The sequence below is a fragment of the Cervus canadensis genome, chromosome 31 (assembly GCF_019320065.1).
Source record: "Cervus canadensis isolate Bull #8, Minnesota chromosome 31, ASM1932006v1, whole genome shotgun sequence".
NCBI lineage: Eukaryota > Metazoa > Chordata > Mammalia > Artiodactyla > Cervidae > Cervus > Cervus canadensis.
The window spans coordinates 38,846,225-38,861,297 of record NC_057416.1 but is presented as its reverse complement, the minus strand read 5'-3'; the positions used below and the strand labels follow the sequence as shown (position 1 = coordinate 38,861,297).

At 38.3% G+C, this 15,073-nt stretch overlaps 1 long non-coding RNA gene across 1 annotated transcript in view; it reads left to right on the top strand.

The window, feature by feature from the left end:
* The first annotated feature begins 438 nt into the window (after positions 1 to 438).
* The window catches only part of LOC122432615, a 152,005-nt gene continuing 137,370 nt past the window's right edge, over positions 439 to 15,073 (top strand). The window contains exon 1 of the long non-coding RNA XR_006266899.1: positions 439 to 912. This is a non-coding gene — a long non-coding RNA (uncharacterized LOC122432615). The remainder of the gene's footprint in view (positions 913 to 15,073) is intronic.

Genomic DNA, 15,073 nt, shown 5'->3' with positions numbered 1-15,073 from the left:
AGATGGTAAATCAATCCCCATGTAAAATATTTAGGCAGAACTTTGGTGAATGCAGCATTCTAAATTTTATCTCTTAATGATATGTCCAGGACAGTCAGCGTACACCAGTTGAATAAAGTGACTTTAAAAATCTTCTCATAAAAGCTTTTGTCTTTAAAAATGCATTTAATCCTTTTAAAAATACCTTTTTGAATACACAGAATTCTTTTAAAAAAAAATACTGAGAAAACATGGTAAATATAGATAGTTCATCCTCAGGTCTGCACCCACATTGTCTTGGGCTCAACTCCACAGGAAGGTAGTGAGGGAGTAGGCAGAGGCTAGGGAAAGACACAGTAAAAGAAGCTATGATGATCCCAGCCAATTTTTGCAGAAACCCAAAAATAAACTTGCAGGGATAGCGTGAGATAGGCTAGGTAGGAGAAACACATATTTGAGACTGCATGATTTATTTGCCCTGGCTGCAGCCGAGATGTGGGAAAAGCAAAAAGTACAGCCAGCATGCAGAGCTTCTCTGCACACAGACCCAGTTTAACCACTTTGATGCAAAACCCTAGCCCCACCCCTTATAATGATGCCCTTTGTCTGCTGCACAAACCTCTCCCAATCTCTTCTCCAGTCTTTGGCCCGAGATGGAACTGACAACTTCCTGTCCATGCTTGGTTCACATTTCATGTTCTTTACATAAAGCTTTTCCCATTTTAGTATCATGACAGGCAGAAGGTGCTCTTTTCCTGAACTGAAGATCCCCTGGAGGAGGGCATGCTAACCCACTCCAGTATTCTTGCCAACCCGCTCCAGTATTCTTGCCTGGAGAATCTCATGGACAGAGGAGCCTGGTGGGCTACAGTCCATGGGGTCGCAGAGTCGGAAACAACTGAGCAACAAAGCAGACAGACACAAGTTTCCAAGGTAAGGTTGTGATGATAAACAACCAGGAAGATTATCAAACTTTTACTCAGAACGAAGTCATATACTCTTATCTTGATGAAGATAATTTCAATTTTAAATCTGAGCAAAAAAAATCCCAATTTTGATGATGCCAAATCTAAAGATTTGAACTTGCAAACAAAGTTGAACTTAATCAATGACATTTATTTTTTTTTTTAATTTTTATTTATTTATTTATTTTTTGTCATACATTGATATGAATCAGCCATAGATTTACACGTATTACCCATCCCGATCCCCCCTCCCACCTCCCTCTCCACCCGATTCCTCTGGGTCTTCCCAGTGCACCAGGCCCGAGCACTTGTCTCATGCATCCCACCTGGGCTGGTGATCTGTTTCACCATAGATAGTATACATGCTGTTCTTTTGAAACATCCCACCCTCACCTTCTCCCACAGAGTTCAGAAGTCTGTTCTGTATTTCTGTGTCTCTTTTTCTGTTTTGCATATAGGGTTGTCGTTACCATCTTTCTAAATTCCATATATATGTGTTAGTATGCTGTAATGTTCTTTATCTTTCTGGCTTACTTCACTCTGTATAAGGGGCTCCAGTTTCATCCATCTCATTAGGACTGATTCAAATTTAAAACTAAAGTTGCTTTATCTTGCCAAAGCACTTGCAAGAACACTTAGTCTACAAATGATAAATACTGGAGAGGGTGTGGAGAAAAAGAAACCCTCCTACAATGTAGGAGGGAATGTAAATTGGTGCAGCCACTGTGAAGAATAGTATGGAGGTCCCTTAAAAAGCTAAGAATGTAACTACCACCAGTTCAGTTCAGTTCAGTTCAGTCGCTCGGTCGTGGCCGACTCTTTGCGACCCCATGAATCACAGAACTACCGTATGACCTAGCAATTCCACTCTTGGGGTATATCCAGAAAAATCTCTAGTTAAAAAAAAGATACACGCACCCCTATGTTCATAGCAGCACTGTTTACAGTAGTCAGGTTATGGAGGCAACCTAAAGGCCCATGGACAAATGAACAGATAAAGAAGATGTGTTGCATATATACAATGGACTGTTACTCAGCCATAAACAAGAATGCAATAATGCCATTTGTAGCAACATGGATGGACATAGAGATTATCATCCTAAGTGAAGTAAACCAGAGAAAGACAAGTATCATATAATATCACTTATATGTGAATCTAAAAATACAATGCAAATAAGCTTACTTACAAAACAGAAATAGACCCACAGACATAGGAAACAAATAAACTGAGGGGGACAGTTAGAGGGAGGGCCAAATTAAGAGTTTGGGATTAACATATACACCCTAGAATATATAAAGTAGGCGATAAAGGAAAACCTACTATATAGTATATAGCACTAATGATATTTAATATATCAATATTTTGTAATAACCTACAAGGGAAAGGAATCTGGAAAAAGCGCATGTATATGTATGTATATCTGAATCATTAGACTATACTCCTGAAAATGACAGAACATTGTAAATCAACAATACTTCCACTAAAAAAATAGAACCCTTCTGATGTTGCTGTACTTCTGTATGTTGAAAGTTAAGAGTCACAGTTAGATTTTATTATTAGAAAAACCGAAGCCATTACTGCTTAGTTTTTATGTTACATATTTTCCTTACAGATAAGTAGGCCATAAACTAAATAGGTGAGTCACTTACCCAAGTCTGTTTATGACCTCTTTCAAATCCAGAAAACGCTGCTGTCAACTTATTTTTTGCAGGCGTCTGAAGTCAACAAGACTTTTTGCTTCTTGAGTATTCCTTGGCAGGGTGCAGAGCAATAAATCGTGTTTATTTTAGTATTGCAGGTTACCAGAAGCTGTAGGGTTATCTGAAACTTTTTAATCACATTCATGGGTACCGTGTTCTGTAGTTGTTAGGTCACTCTGCTCAGGTATTAAATGTTACTGTGAAGAGGAAAACTCTGATGCTGAATTTTCTTCCCATTTGAAAGGAATTAATCTTATCTTACTGCTCAAATAATTCTTTTTAAAATTTAATAATTTTAATAGTATATATCTTGACATTGCTTGTCTTGAATTAATTTTACCTGTATTATGGTATTCCTTTTAAGTACATACAATTTAAGGTTTTTTAACATAAGAAAATTGAAATAAATTATAATTTTTCATATTCTTCTTCAGAAATTTCACTTAATGAGTGTGCTTTGTTTTCTTTGCTGTCCTCCATTGCTATATTTTTCTTTCTTTTTTATAATCTTTTTATTTATTTTACCATTTTTGTGCCATTTTATTTGCTTGCTGCTCTTCCATACTGTATGTTCTGTGTTTTCTGTAGTATCTGTCGTCTTTTGCACTCCTCTTGTTGATTCAGAATGACTTCTTCTCTTTTTTTCTGTATCTTCACTGAATTTTACCAGCTATAGTTTCACTATCTCCTGTTGTCCAGCCCCATTTTCCTTGACTCCTCAACCTGCTTTGTGGTCTTCATTCTTGGATTTGCCTTATTAATAATTCTTTCATGTTGGAATATTGGTATCATTTTCATATGCAGGGGGGCTTCCCTTGTGGCGCAGCTGGTAAAGAATCCGCCTGCAACATGGGAGACTTGGGTTCGATCCCTGGGTTGGGAAGATCCCCTGAAAGGCTACCCACTCCAGTGTTCTGGCCTGGAGAACCCCATGGACAGTCCATGGGGCTGCGAAGAGTCAGACACAACTGAGAGATTCTCACTTCGCTTCAATCCACTTTTTCACATGTCGGGAACTTTGCTGCTTTTCAACTTCATTTTCTGACAGCTCATTGGTATGAATGGTGTGCTTATGTTTTTTCTTTCCTTTTTTTTCACTGCTCTGATCCTTGCCTCTTTTAAAAATAAACTTTACTTTTTTAGAACAGTGTTAGATTTGCAGAATAATTATGAAGATAGTAGAGAGAGTTCCTATATAACCACAAGATTTCCCCTATTATTAACATATTACTTTAATGTGGTACCTTTATCATGATTACTGAACCAACACTAAAATACTACTATTAACTAAATTCCATACATTATTCAGGTTTCTTTATTTTTTGAATCCAGTGTCCATTTTCTGTTTCAGGATCCCAGCCAGGATAGCATATTTCATTTTTTTAATTTTTAAAATTTTTTATTAGACTTTAATTGATTTACCATGTTGTGTTAGTTTCCGCTATACAGCAAAATGAATCAGTTATACATATACCTGTATCCAACTTTTTTTAAGATTCTTTTCCCGTATAGATCATTACAGAGTATTGAGAAGATTTCCCTGTGCTATATAGTTGGTCCTTATTAGTTATGTTTCATATATGCTGCTAAGTCACTTCAGTCCTGTCCAACTCTGTGTGATCCCATCCATAGACGGCAGCCCATCAGGCTCCCCCATCCCTGGGATTCTCCAGGCAAGAACACTGGAGTGGGTTGCCTTTTCCTTCTCCAATGTGTGAAAGTGAAAAGTGAAAGTGAAGTCGCTCAGTTGTGTCTGACTCATAGCGACCCCATGGACTGCAGCCTACCAGGCTCCTCCATCCATGGGATTTTCCAGGCAAGAGTACTGGAGTGGGGTGCCATTGCCTTCTCCTGTTTCATATATAGTAGCATCTATAATAGCATATTCCATTCAGTAGTTATTCTCCTTTGGCTCGCCTCGGCTGTGACAGTTTCTTAGACTTTTCTTACCTTTGTTGACCTGGATGGTTTTGAAGAGTATCGGTCAGATATTTGGTAGACAAATTGGGATTTGTCTGATATTTTCCTCATGATTGTAATGGGGCTGTGAGTGTAGGGAGGAAGACCAAAGTGGTAACATTTTGCTTCCATCACACCACATCCCATGACTTCTCCATGCTAATGTTGGCCTTGGTCATCTGGCCAAGGCAGTGTGTTCAAGTTTCTACATTTTAACAAAAGAGTAACTTAATGTTACTCTTTCTCCCCTTTTCCATACTGTGCCCCTGGAGAGCAAAGTAGCTACACAAATTATTTGGAATTTTTCTGCATGGGAGATTTGTCTCCTCATCCCCATTTATTTATTTCTTCAAATACCTGCTTATGTCAGTATTGATTCATGGTCATTTATTTTATACTTTAATTATTATTTCAATTCTGCCTTATTTTATTGCCCCAATTGTTCTACTTTTCGCCGTTGACAGCTCTTTCCGTTGGCTCCCGTGGCCCTTTGGCATATCCCTATCATTGTGGGTTATTTATTTACTTATCTGCACGCTTACTTTCTGGCATTATAAGTTACTCCAGGCTCGCCTTGGGTATTTTCTGCCCCACCTTTGAGAACCTACCATTTCTACAAGCTGTGGGTCCTTCTATTGGAAACTACTATTAGAAATCAAAACCTCAAAAATAAAAATAAATCAAGACCCTGACACCAAGTGTGCTCGTTTATTGATTGTCCTGGTCCTTCTCAAATGACAGAAAATGGAAACGTGTGTGTGTACTAACTTGGGTATGCACATATCTGTGACTCTTTCCGTGTATGTAGCTCTCCTGTCTATGCTGAGTTGAACAGGAGTTTCTGCGGATGTCTCCAATTCCTACCCGTTGCCTCATGGGCCCTTCTAGGTTCTTGCTGGTGTGTAGCCTTCCATTCCAGCAATGAGAGTCCTGGCTCCCATGACTTGTCATTCATTGACTTAATTGTTTAATTTCAAGGTGCATGTGTAACAGTACCAGAATTGTTAATCTTCCCTCCCACTGTTGACAGACAACTGTATCAACGAGACTATGACGATTATGGGCAACTGTTTTTACCCTCAGTTTTATAAATTCTCTTCATTTCCAAAGTCACTCAGGTAACTTTTCTCTCCACCCCCTTCCTTAAATAATTTTTAATGCATTTTAGTATAGTAAGATTATTGTCATATTTTGCATTCTGTCCTAAGTGAATTTTTAAAAATTTGCATTAAGTTCATTCTTGATGATGTAAAATTCTATGGATTTTGGCAAGTTCATAGTGGCATACATCTGTCATTAAGTATAATACAGAACAGTTCCACTGCCCTAAAAAATTCCCTGTGCTTTCATTAACCCTTCCCCCTTTCTCTTGAACTGCTGATATTTTTAAAATTAATTTTTATTACAGTAGAGTTGCCTACTGTTGTGTTAGCTTCTACTGTACAGCAAAGTGGGTCAGCTATATGTATCCATATATCCCCTCATTCTTGAATTTCCTTCCCACCTAGGTGACCGTGAGTACTGACTAGAGTTCCCTGTGGTATACAGTAGGTGCTCATTAGTTATCTACAGTGTTTATATGGCAATCCCTATCTCCTAATTCTCCCGCCTCCCTCCACCCTCCTTTTTCCCCCTTGCTGTCCATATGTCTGTTCTCTGTGTCTGTGTCTGTATTTCTGTTTTGTAAATAAGATCATCTAATTTACTACTGGTATAGTTTTGCCCTTGTAAAATGTCCTCTAATTGGAAGCATGGACTATGTAGCCTTGTCAGCCTGACTTCTTTTACTTAGCAATATGTTTTTAAGATTCTACCATGCCTTTCTGTGGTTTGGTTTGTTTTCTTTTCCTAGTTGAGTAATATTTCATTGTGTGAATGCACCACAACTTTTTTTTTTTAATCCATTGTGGTTATGGTTGCTTCCACTTTTTGATGATTGTGAAAAAAGCTGATATATTCATGTGCAGATTTTGTGTGAACATATATTTTCAAACCAACATGATTGCGAGATCATTTGGTAAAAGTTTGTTTACACTGTAAAAAACTGCCAAACTGTTTTCCAAAATAGCTGTACAGTCCTCCTTTCCCAAAAGCAATGAAAAAGAATTCTTGTTGCTCCACATTCTCGACAGCAATTGTTACTGTTGGATTTTCTTGTTCTTAATTTTAGCATTCTAAAAATTATGGTGTAGTATCTTGTTGTTTACATCTTCAATTCTCTAATTATAAAGAATTTGAACATCTTTTTATATACATATTTTTTAATCTATATTCTTTGATGCAGTGTGTTTTCAGATCTTTTGTTCTTTTTTAAGGTGAGTTGTTTGTTTTATTATTACTGAGTTTTTAGAAATCTTATTTTGGATACACTTTTTTTTCAGATACATATTTTGCAACGTTTTCTCCAAGTTTGTGGCTGTGTCTTTCACAGAGCAAAATAAAGACCAATTTATCCATTTTTTCCCCTGGATTATGCTTTTGATGTTTTATCTAAAAAAATCACTAGCAAACTCAAGATTATCTAAATTTCCTCCTAGGTTTTCTTCTAGGGGTTTTATAGTTTTGCACTTTTGCATTTAGGTTTGTAATTCATCTTGAATTAATTTTTCATGAAAGATGTAAGCTCTAAGCTCCTTTTTTACATAAAGATACTCCTGTTTGTTGAGAAGTCTGTCCCTTCTTCAGTAAGTTGCCTCTGCTCATTTGTCAGATATCAGCTGGCTGTGTCTGTGTGGGCCTCTTTCTGGACTCCGTTCTCCTTCTTTGGCGTGTGGTGTCTCCTCTTTATTTGGCCTCCCTGGGGGCTCAGTGGTAAAGAACCTGCCTGCCGATGCAGCAGACCTAAGAGACACAAGTTCTATCCCTGCATCGGGAGGATCCCCTGGAGAAGGAAATGGCACCCCCTCTAGTATTCTTGCCTCGGAAATTCCATGGACAGAGGAGCTTGGCGGGCTACAGGCCATGAGGTCACGAAGAGTCAAATGTGACTGAAGACGCACATCCTCTGATACATCCCTGGCTTAATTACTATAGCTCCGTCATAGAGAATCTATAAATCAAGTAGACTTATCTATAAAATCGGTAAGTCAGGAATAATTGACATCTTAACAATACTGAGGTTTCTGTCCATGATCATGAACCACCCCCTTATTTAGATCTTCTTTTACTTCTTTCATTAGCTTGATAGTTTTCACCGTATGGTTCCTATATATATTTTGTTATATTTATACCTAATTCTTTTGATATTTTGGTATTATTTGAGTGGTGTGTTCTTAATATCAAATTCCAAATGTTCATTGCTGGCATAAGGACAAGCAGTTGATTTCTGTATATTAGCTTTGTGTCCTCTGACCTTGCCACACTCACTCATTAGTTGCATGGGTTTTTTTGTTGCTATTTTTCTGGAGGGATTTTCTACATATACAATCATGTCATCTGCAAACAAGAACAGATTTATTTCTTCCTTCCCAGTCTGTATACCTTTATTTCCTTTTATTGTCTAATTATACTAGCAAGGACTTTCAGATGAAGTTCAAGAGAAGCTGTAAGGACATTCTTTCCTTCCAGTTTCTCGCCGCTAAGTATGATGTTAGCTGTGGATTTTTAATAGATGTTCTTCATCAAGTTGAGGACGTTCCTCTGTTTCTGTGCATGCTCGGTCACTCAATCATGTCCACCTCTTTGCAACCCCGTGGACTGTAGCCTACCCGACTCTTCTGCCCATGGAATTTTCCAGGCAAGGCTATTGGAATAGGTTGCCGTTTCCTCCTCCAGGAGATCTTCCCGATCCAGGGATCAAACCTGCATCTCCTGCATTTCCTACATGGGCAGGTGGGTTCTTTTGCCACTGAACCACCTGGGAAACCTTCCTCTGTTTCCAATTTAATGAAAATTTTTATCTTGAGTGAGTATTGGATTTTTGTCAATTGCCTTTCAACATCAACTGATATAATCATGTTATTTTTTTTCTTTAGAGGGTTCATTATTATGCCTTCTTGGGGAATGGGTAATATTACTATTATGTAATGCTTCTCTTTATCTGTGATAATTTTTCTTGTTCTGAAGTCTGCCTTTTCTGAAATTAATATTGGTACTCCAACTTTCTTTAATTAGTGTAATAATGGTCTATCTTTCTCTAGCTTATGTGTATCTCTATCACTATATAAAAGTAAGACTTTTATCTTCATTGAGTCTTTATATTCTACCTTTTCCCATTATATTCCTTAATATAGTAATCAAATTTATTTTAAATTTTCTGTCTGATAATTTTAAAATCTGTGTCACATCTGAGTCTGGCTTTGATTCTTGGTTTGTCTCTTCAGACTGCTTTCTCTTCCTTTCAGCATACCATGCAGTCTGTTGTTGAGAGTTAGATATAATATGTCAGTTAATAAGAACAGAGGTAAATGACTTTGCATGTGAGGTTTTATATTACCCTGACTGGGAACAGGTCCACACTTCATGTTTATTATTGCTGTGCCTGCCAAAGGCTTCACATTTCTCAATGTCCTGGTTATTGTTTCCCTGTTGTCTTTGGGTGTCTTTAAGAACTCCTGCTGAGAGTGCGTCTTGTAGCTCTTTTAGTTGATATCCATTATTACACTGGTGTCCTGATGGTGTGGAGGTAAGGTGTAGATGCGAGAAGCGTGCTATAATCTGTGATCACACCTCATTCTTGTAGTGAGCCCAGGTGGCGCTGGTGGTAAAAACCTGCCTGCCAGCGCAGGAGACGTAAGAGACAGGAGTTCAGTCCCCGGGTCGGGAAGATCCTCTGGAGAAGGTAATGGCAACCACGCCAGTATTCTTGCCTGGAGAATCCCATGGACAGAGGAGCCTGGCAGGCTACGGTCCATGGGGTCAAAAAGAGGGACTTAGCAGCATGTCTGTTAACCTTGACCTTCTCAAGGTCATGGTCAAACTGTTTCTTAGCTACCCACCCTCACACCCGTTGCTCAGCTGAAACAGTGGAGGGGAATGAAGGCAGAGAATGCCCTTTCCCTGGGTGGGGTTAAGCTCTGGTGATATAGTTTCCTCTGGAGGATAAGCCTTTGTTACCGACAGTGCTTTGGGTGTATTTTGCAAAGGTCTTTCTTCATCCTTCCTCTCCCCAGAGTCCTGAGGGGCTACCTCTTGGATCTTGACTGTGTGAGCCTGGTGGGGTTACTAGAGGTAAAAACTACAAAAAGTAGGAGTCTCGTAAGACGGAGGCCCCCAAGGCTTTCTCATTCTCAAGCCAGACCACATTTAACAGTTCATTGAAACGACCGTTTATGCGTTTCTAACAGTTTATAGCTCTAGCAGCTTCTGTTCGGAGCAAGAAGATCTCAGTTCTGAGTCTCTGGGTCCCTGTTTCTCCAGGTTTCTGAAGGGGGGCAGCTTCCACTGCAATCGCAGTTCTCTGGTAGATCCGAGCTAAGTCATTAGTTTTCAGTTTGTTCAGCTTTTTCTTGTAAAAACGAGTGATAATTTCTGAGCTTTTAAAATGCCATAGCTGAAACTGGAAGTGTGTTTATTCTTTTGTCACTAGCAAATCTGAGGGGCTCATGCTGCCTGGGACCAGCTGTTTGCAGGAGGTTCCTATACATGTGCGGTGTGGGGGTCGGCTATAGGGACAGGTGGGATCTCAGGTTTTTCTGCTTTCTCCCTTGTCGCTGCCGTGATGGACTGTTTTTTGACAGTAGGGCTCTCTGCGTAGCCTCGTTTCTTCTGGCCCTCAGAACCTAATTGGATTCCAGAATCTGTTCTTCTATTGCCAAACCTGGACACCACCCTAGCATCTTCCACTAGCTGCTGCCACCGGGACACATAGCCCTTCTCTTCCAAGACATCTCTCTTCTCAAAAGGGGGTACTTTTGAGATTTTCCTTTTCTGGGTTCCACTCATTAATTTTCATGCCTTTATCCACCTTCTCCAGCAATTATGCCCAGCTATATTTAGCTTCTGTCTAAATAGGTTTCACCCAGGATGGGTTATTTGTTGATTTCTAACATTTGATACCAAAAGGCTTCCTCTATCCTCTCTGTTCATCCCCCCTACACTCTGGCAGCTTCCTGCTCAGGGTTTGCTAGTCTTAGTTTCTCTTGGCCACGCTTACACATAATTTGGAGTTTGTGGATTTCTCTGTCTCCTACTTTCAGCGAAGATGTATTTCATGGTTTTATTTTTGTTCTCCTTGTTGCTCTATTTGGTTTCCAGGAGAAGTAGGAAGATTCAAAGCTAAGCAGTCACCATGTTTCTAACCTCTGTTCCCAATTTAGAAATAAAAAGAAACATTAAGGAACAACAGGAAGAGGAACCGAGTCCCTGCCCTGCACTCGCAGAGTGCAGTGTCAAGGCTCCCCCTGGAGCAGAGCGGGAACATCCAGCTGTCAGGCTGTCCTGTCATCTGAAAATTGTGTGCTCCTTTCCTTCTTGATATTATATGTTCCTAATTGGGATTTTAGTAAATCAACAGGTAGCGATGTAAATGCAAAGTTATTTGCTCCTATTTGGAAGAATCAGGCTTTGAGAATTTCACTTTGATGAAATCCCACAGGAGAGAAAAGCAATTAAGCTGGCTTTCGCTTTGCCAGGGTTTTTTCATCTTCATCTTGAAGCTTGAGTACATAAGCAATTGACTGTAAAAGATTCTAAAGGTCCGTGTGACTCTATTTCTGTTTTGTAAATATGTTCATTTGTACTGTTTTTTTTTTTTTTCTTCAGATTCCACATATGAGCAACATCATATGATGTTTGTCCTCCTCTTAGTTACTTCACTTAGTATGTTACTCTCTAGGTCTACCTATGTTGCTACAAATGGTGTTTGCAAATGGCATTTCTATGTCTCGGCTATTGTGAATAGTGCTGCAATGAACACTGAGGTGCATATATTTTTTCAAATTATGGTTTTCTCCAGAAATATGCCAGGTGTGGGATTGCTGGATCATATGATAGCTCTATTTTTTAGTGTTTTTTTTATTTTTTTTAAAAACATTCTTACTGTCCTCCATAGTGGCAGTACCAACTACATCCCCACCAACAATGTAGGAAGGTTCCCTTTTCTCCACAGATTCTCCAGCATTTACTGTTTGTAGATTTTTTGATGATGGCCATTCTGACTGGTGTGAGGTAATACTTCATTGTAGTTTTGATTTGCATTTCTCTAATAATGAATGATGTTGAACATCTTTTCATGTGCCTCTTGACTGTCTGTATGTCTTCTTTGGAGAATTGACATCATCTATTCTTTCTCTATCAATAAACATTCATCCACACTTTAACTCAAATTTTAAGGTTTTAGTTATCTTTATAAACAATGCCTAGATTATACTCTTACTATTTTAAATTTAGGACCTACTGAGTTACGCTAACATCCAGGATTTTTTTCCAACATTAAACCTTTCATCAAGTTCCCAAATACGATTTAAATGCTGCTCACATTTTTTAAAACTGGGATGCTTTGTGGATCTATATCATAAAAAATTTAAGAATCCAAGTCTTTCCATTTGAGAATTCCAACTGCTGGTCGTCTGTCTCAACGGGAGTTCTGTGCTGCAAGGAAGGGATGAAGTTGTAGAAGCCAGCCTGGTCTTCTGCTTCCTTCTAACACCCACTCCCAACCATTGCCAGTCTATGCTGATGCCATAGCTAAGCAACCTGCTGTTATTGCTTTTTTTGGTAAATTTCCTCCAACAATAACATCTTCTGGCTTCTCAAAGAGCTGCTAAAGAATGATGGACTTCATTGCATGAGGCATCTCTATGCGTAATAAATGGAGCTATTTTCTTTCCCTTGGGAAGCTAAATTATGCTGGTCTGTTCTCAGTAATAAACAGTGCTATGAGTCTTATTATGTAGGAAGTACATAAAACCTACTTTAGATGGTGGATTTTATGTAAAGTGCTTATCAGGCTGCTTGAATTCTTTGTTGCATTTAGAGTCTAAACAATGTCAGTATAAAAATAGAAAATGATTTCACAGTTCTCCTGGGTCAAGACAGGAATATACAAATCAGAGAGAGAAAAAGTTTGAATTTAAAGATAGAATGTACTGAAAATTTGTATCTTTATTTCAAGCTTAATGTAAGTTGTTAAAACATAATTTTGCTGGGTAAATATACGTGATATAATTTGTTATGTAAAAGATAACTAACTTGAAAGATTTGAACAAAATAAAATCATAAAAGAATATAGGTTAGGACTTTGAAAAGTATAATTAGCTTTCAATGTAAATAAAATATGTGGTTTCCTTTAGAGAGTAAAAACTCAATGTAATTTGCAAATTGTTCCTGTAATAAATCCATTTAAATGAATATAAAGTGAAGACGTGCAATGAAAGTCACTCGGTTATGTCCAACTCTGTGACCCCATGGACTATACAGTTCATGGAGTTCTCCAGGCCAGAATACTGGAGTGGGTAGCCTTTCCTTTCTCCAGGGGATCTTCCCAATCCAGGGATCGAACCCAGGTCTCCCGCTATGCAGGTGGATTCTTTACCAACTGAGCCACAACAGAAGCTCCAATGAATATGTTTCTACTCCATTTTCATAAGGAACATAGGAGGTTTTAATGAGTCACACTTTAACATTCTACAGAAATATGGAACAATAGAGAACTGAAATGGTTATTCCTTGGGCTTCCTTGGTGGCTCGGCAGTAAACGATCCGCATGCCAATGGAGTGCCTGGTACATGAGATTCATGCAGTGAATGCTTGTTGCTTGAATCAGGGAATGTGTGAGTGACGAAATTACATAACTTAAGAAAGTGGTTACTCTAGCAAGTCAGTATTGTACTCAACTCTACGTGCAGTTTCTATTGGCAAAGGGAAGCCACACAAAAAAGTGGTTTTCTACAGAGTACTGCTACCATCCAGGATTTGCTGGGGTTTGTGGTTTATTTAATAAGTCTCATTTTAGGCGTTATATTCACCTGATACATGTTTTCAGAGCACCTACTATGTGGCAAATACAACTCTAACCACTGTGTGTGGAACTGAAGAGCACATCAGTGCTTCCTGCAGAGTCTGCAGCCTACTTAAGAGAGAGAAGGACCAGCGTGTGTCTGCGTATATACGTCCTCATATATATATATGCATAAGTATATGAATCTGCAGCGTATACATGAAGTTTGTAGCAATCCTGATTTTCGGAGAGTGGTCTGTAATTTGGGGTGTTGATCAAGGAAGATTTTGTCAGGAAGGTTTGAATATCTTTGATAAGAATATACTTGTGCATAGTGTATAATTAAATAATTATACAATAATTAAACAATTTCAAAAAAAGTAGTAATACATGCTTAAAATATACGGATTTTTTTGGTTAACATTTTGTCCTTCACATTTCTCCAACATTTTATTATAGAAGTTTTCACACATATAGAGACGTTTTTAAAAATTACACAGTGAACACTTTAACCACCTAGATTCCACTATTAGTAATTTAATATATTGGGGTGGTCTTTCTTCAGTTTTCAAGTAAAAATAAATGAAATGTTTTTCATTTTCACAAAGAACTTTATTGAACAACATGTTCACTGTTTTGTTCCTCTTCCTCTTGCCATTTTTTCAGGCAACTTCATAATCCCATCTTCCCAAAACTTTTTATCTTTTTGAGCAAAGAACTGTTCCAGGTGCCTTTTACAGTCTTCCAGGGAATTGAAATTTTTCCCGTTAAGAGAGATTTGTAAAGACCAAAATAGATTGAAATCCAAAGGTGTATAGTCTGATGAATACAGCAGATGAATCAGAAACTTCCCAGCCAAGCTCTAACTGTTTTTGCATGGTCGTCAAATAAACATGTGGTCTTGTGTTATCCTGAAGGATGATTATACATTTTTTGTTGACTAATTCCGGACACTTTTCATCAAGTATTGCTTTCAGTTGATCTAATTAGGAGCAGTACTTGTTGGAATCCCTTGTTTGATTTTCTGGAAGGAACAAGTCATCGAAGACTTTCAAACCCACCACATACACAACATCGCCTTCTTAGGATAAAGACTGACCTTTGATGTGGTTGGCAGTGGTTCAGTTCAGTTGCCCCATGATCTGTTCCATTCCACATGATTGTACAGTGTCCACTTTTATTTCCCTTTACAATTTGTTTTAAAAACTAGACGTTTTCATTATGTTTCAGTAGAGAATCAACTGGAACTACAGTCAAGAGGGTTTTTTTGCTTAACTTATGTGGGACCCAAACATCAAAGCAATTAACATACCAAGCTGATGCAAATGATTTTCAAAACTTGATTTGGATATGTTGAGTATGTCAGCTATCTTCAAGTGGTATAACATTGATTGTTCTCAATTAATGTCTTGATTTAATCGCTATTGACTTCCACTGGTCGACCAGACTGTGGAGCATTGTCCAGTGAGAAATCTCCAGCACAAAACTTAGCAAACCACTTTTGACACTTTTGATCAGTCACAGCAACTTCTCTATACACTGCACAAATCTTCTTTTGCATTTCAGTTGGGTTTTTACCTTTCTTGAAACA